This window comes from Panthera pardus, unplaced genomic scaffold (assembly GCF_024362965.1).
Source record: "Panthera pardus isolate Hobbes unplaced genomic scaffold, ASM2436296v1 HiC_scaffold_25, whole genome shotgun sequence".
In the NCBI taxonomy this organism is placed as follows: domain Eukaryota; kingdom Metazoa; phylum Chordata; class Mammalia; order Carnivora; family Felidae; genus Panthera; species Panthera pardus.
The window spans coordinates 71,796,617-71,806,496 of NW_026526821.1; the positions used below are offsets into that span (position 1 = coordinate 71,796,617).

Sequence of the window (9,880 nt, forward strand, 5' to 3'; positions counted from 1 at the left end):
ACCACATAAAAAGGAGTAGGATCATGATAGTGGTGGTGGTAACTCCATTACGCACATCAGTTTTCTGTCTCAATGCCCTACACTGAGCAGCCCATGTCACAGTTGAGATAGAGTTCGGTGGGGGGGGGGGGGGGGGTAAACAGGAGAATCACAAAATTCTCTAATTCTACTGAAGGGGTGGCTTTCAAATTTTCTTGGTTAAGAATCTCAATAAAAAATACATTTACATTGCAAACCCAGTATATACACACATACAAACATGATAGGTAGATGATAGTTAAATACACAGAGATATTATAATCCCATTAAAATGCTCTCTGAGACTTCCTTTTTGTCTTTCAGTTCATTTTTTAATGAAAAACTTCTACTTGGCTGCAACTTGTTACATCAGTTTCACCACCCACTAAGGGATCTTACTGTAGCTTGCACTCCTAAAGCGACCAACATCTAAAAATGACAAAATTTTCTTCTCACCGCAGGAAAAGAGATACATCTTACACTGACGCACGCACACACACGCCCACCTGAGGCATCATCTTGCCCCCAATGCAGGTTCCTGAGCCAGAGAGAAAAAAAAAAAATCAATGACTCTCCTTCATTCTGGGTTTTATAGGCAGCATGAACTCACTTGACCATAGTGAGGCTCAAAATAGAGCATCAGTTCCCATGGTGACCAGTGCCTGTGAAGGAGCTCCTTTCAGGTGGAGGGACTAGTAGCTCAGCCAGAGTGGAGCAAGCAAGCCAAGGACCAGATCAGAGGCAACTCAGAATGTGACGGACTACAGTGGCTTTTGGGGACAGAAGCCAGAATCCAGTGGCCCAAGATGTACATAGAAATGCAGGATAGAAGAATACAGTTGGACAAATGAATAATGAGACCACAGTCACAAGTAGGGCACCCGAGGGAGTCAGTGTCTACATAGAAGGGAAAGGTGGTTGATGCCAAATACAGAGGGAACCAGGGCGTCAGGAACTGAGACCGGCTGGGGAGCAAGGGTAGGAACAAGTGCTCCGGAGGGAAATGGATGCAGCTCCATTAGAATCGCAATTTATTTGAATTTGAGATAGCATCCCATTTTGGCTAGCTACTTTTCAGCACCTTTACTCCTAGGACATACATCTTCTCAAACAGGGGTGTTTGAGGTGTGCATTCATTATCCCTCCCTGAAGTTAAATTTATTTTCCCTGATTTTTAAGCTCAAGACAGTCTTGTTGGTATGTTTACACCGTGGTGTTTATTTTCAGAGGTAGAGTTGCAATAAATGAAAAATATTTTCCCTTCTAGGAGAACGAGAAATATTACACTTAGATATTTATAAGTATGACTGGTTATTTTTTAAAACATGAAAGTCAAAAATACTATAATTATTATACATTGCTGGCAATAATTTTCTGAGTGTGTCTAGTATAAAGACTGAAAGTAATATTCATGACATGAACTGTACTTCAAACTGAATATAGAATAAAAATGGATTTAAATAACCAGAGAGAACTGCATAACTAAGTAGTATATGCAAAGCAGTTTAACTCTTTTATGCTAGAGTTACAGTGATGGGAAATCACCATAATAAAAGTAATAAGCTACTATTTTTTCAGTACCTATTTTATTCCAAGTACTATGATAGTTGTTTTATGTGCATTCTCTTATTTAATAGTCACAATAACCACAAGAAGTAGATACCATTAACCCTACCGTCTAGATGAGGCAACAGAAATGCAGAAAGATCAAGTTATCTACCCAACATTACACAGCTAGTAAGTGGCCAAATAGGAATGGGACCTATATCGCCTGGCACAAGTCTATGTTTTGTGTTCCTCCCTGTCTCCTTCATCTCAGTCTTTAGAGGGATGGCATGCAGGTGCTTACTCTGGGTACAAGGTTTTGCCTGATCAAATGCCATCATCTTTGGAAACTGTCAGAAAATTATTCTAGAGAATTATGTTCCATCACCAAAGTAACCAGACCATATACTCACTCATGCAGAATGGAAACTAAACTCATATGGCCTTCAGAGGGTTTCTTTTCAGAGAGCTGCTGAGGAGCAGGAGCATTCCCCACTACGGCAATATCTGGGGAGCCCAGTTAAGCCTGTGGGTTCAGAGGCTTTGGATATTTCCCCTAGCAGACTGCATGCTCCATGGAGACCACTGTATGTAGCATAGAATGGGCCACACATTGGGGACACTTAACAATCCTGATTACCTATTTGGGGTCTCTCCCAGAAGAACACTTCAGAACGGTTACGCTCTACAATGACTCACCCCATTTACCCCCAGTGCTTCATTCCCATAACCTCCTCCTCCTGATCTCCCTTCCAGACACCCTTAGAAAGCATTTCCAGTGCTCTTCCCTAGAAGCACTTTTCTGCATTCAAGTGAGTAAGTGCATCAAGACATGTCTGAGTCTCGATATGTTCTTCCTTCACTGAGGAGAGAAGGTGGCTAATGACGGTTCTCTTCCATCACATCCTGCACAGGCTCCTCAGCAGCAACCAGGAATTCCTGGATAAAGAAGCACAAGAGATACCTAAAATGGGCCAGAAAAGTATTGCATTATTTGATCAAGAAGACACTTTATTTTAATAATGAACTCCAATTTTAATGAGCTAGCAATTCATGTGTTTCCTTGGATTTGGAACCTATGTACATTTTTTAATGAACACTTTGCCTCTTTCAGAAGTAGCCTTCTCTATTTTTTGCCATAATTATGTGATATGTGATCTAATCATGATTTCTTATATGAGTGGTGAGAGTATAAAACTTTAATGGGGGGGGGAACAAAGTAGAGACCAACTTTCTAAATGTAACATAAATGGAACAATACACAGACATGAAGGGAAATTTGATGATACAATAATTTTTATTAACTTGATATGCTGACTGAGAAAAGAAATAGCATGCATTTTTTAAAAGTGACTTTTACAGAAGAATAATTTGTTTGCATAAAATATGATTACTTACCCTCATAAATGTTTATTTGAATATATTGCACTGTAACCAAAGCCAACTGCATCACCCACAGCAGGGAAACCCAATTCTGAATTGCAAAACAAACCAAAGGTGTGACTAGGTGCGCATCAGCATCCCATGCTGACTGGAGGAAATTTTGGGACTTAAAATTCTGCTGATTTTCCAGGATGAGGGGCTCTCATGAGACCAAATCCTTTAGAAATGGTGGGGTTGGGAGGGAACTACAACTCAGACCCTTTTGGAAGGGCCTACCCCTTCCAAAAAGAACAACACCCGGAAAAGGCTGGTCAGCACCTTTCTTAGGTTCACCTGAGTTTCCAACCCACTGTCCGCAGTAGAATCTCAACTGGCAACGAGATGTAGACACCATTTTTATATGTGTACATTCAAATAAGTGTCGGGTTTAGAAAAAAGGTTACGTGGGCTGTGCTCTCCAACTGACCAGTCTTCACCATTTCCATTCTTCTTCGACTTCGACCTCCATTCATTTACCTCTTCAGCCCCGTGAGCCCTGGGATTCCTGACCTACACACCCTGCTATCACTAAGCTGAAAACCGGAAGCTCTTCAGGGACACAGGCTCAGATTGTCTCCATCTAGAGGGGAGTGCAGAAAGGTGGGGGAAGAGAACTCATCCTTGACAAATGCTTTTACACTCATTTTCTCACCTGAGGCTGCCCAACACATCACAGCAAGTCAATGATAGAGGAAGCCCCAAGACTTAGTATCCCCATTTTCTAGGGCCCAGATCTTCCAAAGATCCTAAAGCTATCTCTGCTCCTAACAAATTTCATATTCTATAATCATTTACTCATGAAGGATGCAAGAGATTACTAAGGAATGTCATGGAGAAGTGCAGAAAGATAGGCAAGTTTTCATGGGTCAGACCCATTGAAATCAGGCAACTTAAAAAAAAGATTGTTCTTACAGTGAAGATTCTCCATAATTGGACAACTTCTTTATGTGGTGTCATCAAGGAAAATCTCTTTAATGTTGTGATTTCTTTCTCTGATTTTACTTTTATTTGCATTTATTTTATACAAAATTTACTCCCAGGCCCTAATTTGTTGTTTCTTCAGTTTCTTCTGGGGTATTTTTTCTTCTGTGCAGCCTCCTCTTCTGGATTAGGAACAATCTGCTCTTTTCCAGTAAGGATCATCTCCATGTGACAAGGAGAGCTCATGTATGTGTTAATCCAGCCATGAGCCCTGAAAGTTCTATTCCACATCTTAGGGGCTTTGTTCACCTGGATATGCTTCACCAGAGAATCTATATCTAAACCCGGAAGTTCAGCATTACTCTCTGCATTTTTTAGCATGTGCAATAAAAATTCAGCACTCTTTTTGGGCTACCGACACTGTGTCCGGCCCCACTGTTTGGCCGGGCACACCTACCAAGTCCACCCTTGTAGTGATGGAATGACACACATCACTTCTGCATAATGACATCCTTCAAATAGTTGGTGGCTTTTCAGATATGCCACCAATGTGACCTGGGTAGTTGCACATGTGTTCTTAAAGTGAGCATGAAGATTTGAAACTTGATCTGCATGATTTTGTAGGGTTTTCTGGGTCAAGTGAATAGAAAACCATTTTCAGAGATCACCTCAGACCGTTTAAGGGTAGAAGTGACTTTTGTTTTCAAGTAAACAGGAAAGCGTGATTTCTGATGTCACCTTGTTACTTCTATTGTTGAACCTTGTCATACTGAAAACAACATAAAACAGGGACAGGAAAAAGCATGGAAATGAAAAGGTAGAAACATTGAAACTCCTAATGTGCCAAGCACTGGGCTTGGTGAGTTACATGCCATGACATGGGATCTTCATCACTCTTCACTTTAGAAATCTAGAAGCAGAAGTTAAGTTGGCCAAGATCACAGAGCAAGTAATGAAGTAGATGGCCCATGCTGGATCTCTCAGAACTGCTGGCCAATCACCATTTAGATTCACAGCTTCATTGTTGTTGTTTTGTTTTTTTTTTTTTTTTTGGATTATACTACATGGATTCGGATTATGTTGTATAAGGCTGAAATTAAAACACAACATATTTACTGTGACATTTTCATTTAGCCAGGCAATTTCTGTTTCTCCTTCACATACCTAGGCAGGGCCTTAGTTAGTGGTCCACAGTTCAGTGAATAGCCACAATTTCAAATCTGACTCCCAAAGCCATTTCTTTATAATGCAATTGCAGAAAACAGAAGGGGCAGATGTCAGTAGTAATGTCACTGCATAGAGACAATTTCTGGAAATATAGCCTGAAAGAGGATTTGTTCTAACTGCTGATGACTGTCTCAGTTCTCTTACTGCCTTTGGCTATAGAGGAACTGAAGACAAGCAAAAAATTCCGGCCTCCTCTCACAGAGAGTTCTTCACCCAGGGGTTCATGGCTCCATCCAGTGCACGAGCAAACAGCCCTGATAGAAGGGCCGATACCTGCATTTCCAGACACTGTGTTATGACTGTGTCCACCATAGGAAGTTAGTTTTGTCTTTTTAAAAAATCATCACGAAGGTATCTTCACAGCATGAAGCCTGAGAAAGAGTGGTAAGTATCTCACACAGTGTGTCAAGAGTAAAGTTAACGACAAAATTGCGAATATTTTATTTCCACATTATTTCCCTAAGCCCCCTTGTTGTCCAGACCTTTCCGTCCTTTTAAACCACAGGTAGCTTCTGGCGAAGCTTAAGACAGATGGCAATGTAGAGTTCCTGGCAACCGAGATAAATGTGCGTAATATCAAGCACCTACCATACAGCTTCAGAGGATCACAACACACCAGCTCCTTCCCGAGGCTTCAGGAAGGGTCGCTTGCTAAAATAATTTTCTGGTTAACAAGAAATCTATGCAACATTTCATGCCCTGCTTGTTTCAGAAGCCCCCTCTGAGGGATCCACGCTATGCATTTTAATTTAGGTTTACACGTTTTGTTTTTTAATAGCATGAACTATGCATAACAACACATTTCACAATATGAAATGAAAAGCCCTTGATACAGTTCATCCACTGGAAGGTTTTAAGTCTAAATCCAGAACAAATAAAGCAAAATAAACACAGCAAGACTCCAACTTTCCTCTTCTCACGTTTGGTAATTTGTTTGGGCATGGAATGAGGGGAGATTTGGGGCATGGAAGAAGTGGAGGAAGCAGGGAATCAACAACTGTGCGTGACCTGCTAAGGAATCCTTATTCTCATCTGGAGCCAAAGACCTTTTATTGAACATCACAGTATGCAAGATGCTGTCCTGAATCCCTTTTGGTCATTTTGCCATATTTGCTGGAAATCAATCCTTTTGCAATCAGCTCAGATTTGAGAGGCTTTTTACCATTGCAGCATGTAAATGGGGATTTCAGATGCATTTGAAAACACAGTAGGAGGGCTAATTTGGAGGTAATAGACATTTTCTATTTGTTTGTGTTCAAATCCACAAGGTTGTATACAGCTCCAGGAACTTGTTGGTTAACAGAGATTTTCTAACAAAATCTCCATCCAGAACCTTGCAGTGGCCTCCAAGTATGCATTGATCCCAGTGTCTGACCCATGAGGAGAAAGGTACAGAGCGCTTACTTGATTCACCCACAGTCACACAGGGTGTGAGTGGCCACTTTCAAACATGTTTTCAAAACCTGTGCTCCATATTGACATCTGATTCCCAACGTCCATCCTAAAGACCCTTAAGAAGTGGGAAGCACTGAAGATGCTGAGTGGTTCTAGGAAGTGGCCCCCTGCCCCTCCTGCTCTTAACTGGTAGAATTTGCAGCATCAGTGTCCTCTGGCAGGCTGATCCATTTCTCCCAGGGCTTAGAGGAGTTTGACTAGTGGGTGTGGACAAATGAAACCTCTTTAGAGAACATTTTGCATTTAGACGAGCCATGAACATAAAGTTGCTTCAATCAACAAGCATGGGAAAAAAACAAGATCTAGAATTCAACTCTTAGTTTCTTTTCCTTTGTGATATTCATACAAATATTCTTCCTGGCCTCTGAGGTCATCTGCAATAGGAAAATCCTTGTCATTTCTCCCCATTACATTAGTCTAAAAGCTAAACAGTTGCAAATGAGGTTGCAAAGATGCCTTACCTTCTTTCTATCTTCTAAGCCTAGTCATCCTTCAAGATCCAACCCCAGTGGGTCTTCCCCAACCACTCATGGCTCAGGCTGATTTACCATGGATATTAGCTTCAGGGTCCTATACCGTTCAGGTCTCCCCCAACCTGGTTTCTGTAAAAACTGAGAATTAAAACAGACAAAATATCAACTTTATTACCAAGTGGTTTTGTTAGACTAACCTCTACATTTGTTTAGGCAGACTTGCTCCCATAGGGCAAGTGATAGATAGGTGTCCAGGAGAAACATACACTTTGCAAGAGAAGGATTGAAGAGAGCCCATGCCCTATGTGGACAAGCTAGCTCCCAAGAGGAGGAAGGATGGAACTATCTAGAGCATGTTTCACCAATCATGTAGGTGACTCCTACCCTCCATGGGGGTGGAGTGAATAAAAGGGAAAGAACAGCTTGACATGTGCTTAGGAAAATTCCTCCTTGAAGAAGCCGGTGGGGGGGGGGGGTGCGGGGGGGAAATGTGTTCTCCTTTGGCATATAATCCTGTATTAAATTTCCCCACACATATTAGTTTTGCCCCTTTATCTGGATTTTTAAGCTTCTTCAGGACAAGATCCATTTCTTACATGTCTCGTATGCCTCACAGAAGCAAACACAATGGTAGGTGAATAATGGGTATGTAACAAATATCTGTCTTTAAAATGATTGATAAGAGCAAGGATTGTGCAAAGTTAACTGTTCACATTTGTGAAAAACAACTAAACCTTAGAAATTCAAATCTGTTTCATCAATAGGTTGACCAGTTTGGACCTCGGTCCCAGGTCAAATCCTCATATCCAAAAATCCTGACCTAAAGTCATACAGCCTTATACTCTATTGTTAAAAAAAAAATGTTCTATTTCATTACTCAGAACACATTATCAACCAAAGACCTTAAGCATAATTTGGCATAAGTTCATTCTTCAAAAACTCAGAACCTAAATTTCGATTCTCCCTTAATGAAACATCTACGGAAAACATTGCAAAGTTTGGTTGAAAGAAAAAGAGAAATACATACAAGTTGCAAGAAATAGAGCTGGGAACTACCACTTAAGGTGCAAACACAGGTAGCATATACTCAAATTCCTCCCAATTTGTTGATGAAAATCTTACAGTTATGCCATAGTCAGAAAGAAGAAAATTTATACTCTGAGGAAATGCCCTATCAGCACACAGAGTAAACTGTGGGTGTAAAATTCCTAGTGTTTACATACCATCTGCCTCGATATGAAAAATGTAGTTACAGGCATATGTGAAAGCATAACAAATGAATGAAATTCAAAACCAGAATGTCCTGAAAGTCAAGCTCTAAAAGTTCCCCCAAATGAGAGCTGTTGAGATGATACCTTCCTTCTGAACAAACAGATTGCAAGAGCATTAGTGAAGTGGTTACATATATATCAGTCAGTGTCCTCTCTCTGGAAGAGGTAACTTTTTTTTTTAACATTTATTCATTTTTGAGAGACAGAGAGAGAGCGTGAGTGAGGGCGGGGCAGAGAGAGGGAGACACAGAATCTGAAGCAGGCTCCAGGATCTGAGCTGTCAGCACAGAGCCCGATGCAGGGCTCAAACTCACGAATCATGAGATCATGACCTAAGCCAAAGTCAGTTGTTTAACCAACTGAGCCACCCAGGCGCCCCTGGAAGAGGTAATTTTTAAGTATCCCTAAAGAAAAACAAAAAACAAAAACAAATGCAGCCTGGAGGCAAATGCATGCATTGATCCATACCTGAGCAAGAAACTATCTTCTGTATAGGAAGATCTGCAACTCTTAACCATCATCAACCAGAGATAATTGATAGAAACACTTATAAAGATAAACCACTATATATCAATGATATTGGTGGGTTCTGTCACCTCTAGAGATGCTTCTGAGGAACACCCTGGGAAAGCAGCCTTCCTAGGCAGACATTAACTACCAAGTGCTCACTAGCAAGTCAGCCTTAAATGGTGATGAAGTAGAAACTATAGAAATACCACCATGAACTGGCTCCAAGAAAGTTCACCAAAACCTACCCAAACTTCCCCAGTTGCTTTCTAAACCATTTTAAAAAAATTATTCCTGTGACTTAATGAATTCATGTAGCTATTTCATTGAATAGACATTTATATAGTCCTTATTATGTGTCAAGCAGGGTTTTAGTGGCATTACTTCTCTTGCCAAGCCTATGAGGTGATAATACTTGAGGATACTGGGCACAGAGAGACTAAGTAACTTGCCTGACACCACACAACTCCTAAATGAATTGAATGCAAATGGTTCCGGCTCTTGAGTCCATGCTGCTCATCGTAAGTGTGAATAACGGAGAACCCTCTTTGGTCATGATCATCATGGATAGGCCCTCATTACCTCTCCCTGAAACTACCAATATAAAAGGTTTGTGTTTGTATATATATGGCCAAGAACAGATTATATGGACAATCTAACATTAATGTCTATGCTGTTAGCATTTCGAACATCTTAGAATATATTACAGTCCATTCTCCAAGTAACTTAGACATAAAAGTATAAGACAATAGTTCTCAAACTGTACTAAGAATCAGAATCCCCTGGAAAACTTGCTAAAACTCAAATTGCTGGGCCCCTTTGCCAAAGTGTCTGACTGAGCAGGTCCCAAGAATTTTTTCTAATGTCTCCCAGGTATTGGTCCTGCTGCTGAAGGGAACTTGGATTGGTCTGCTAGAGCTGCCATAAGAGAACCCCAATGACTGGGCAGCTTACACAACAGAAAATTCTTTTTCTCATAGTTCTGGAAGTTGGAGCTCCAGATCAAGATGTTGGCAGGTTTGGTTTCTCCTGAGGCCTCTC

At 40.9% G+C, this 9,880-nt stretch overlaps 1 pseudogene; it reads right to left on the minus strand.

The window, feature by feature from the left end:
• Positions 1-4,015: 4,015 nt before the first annotated feature.
• Positions 4,016-4,561, minus strand: LOC109263822 (60S ribosomal protein L17-like; annotated as a pseudogene).
• Positions 4,562-9,880: the final 5,319 nt, after the last annotated feature.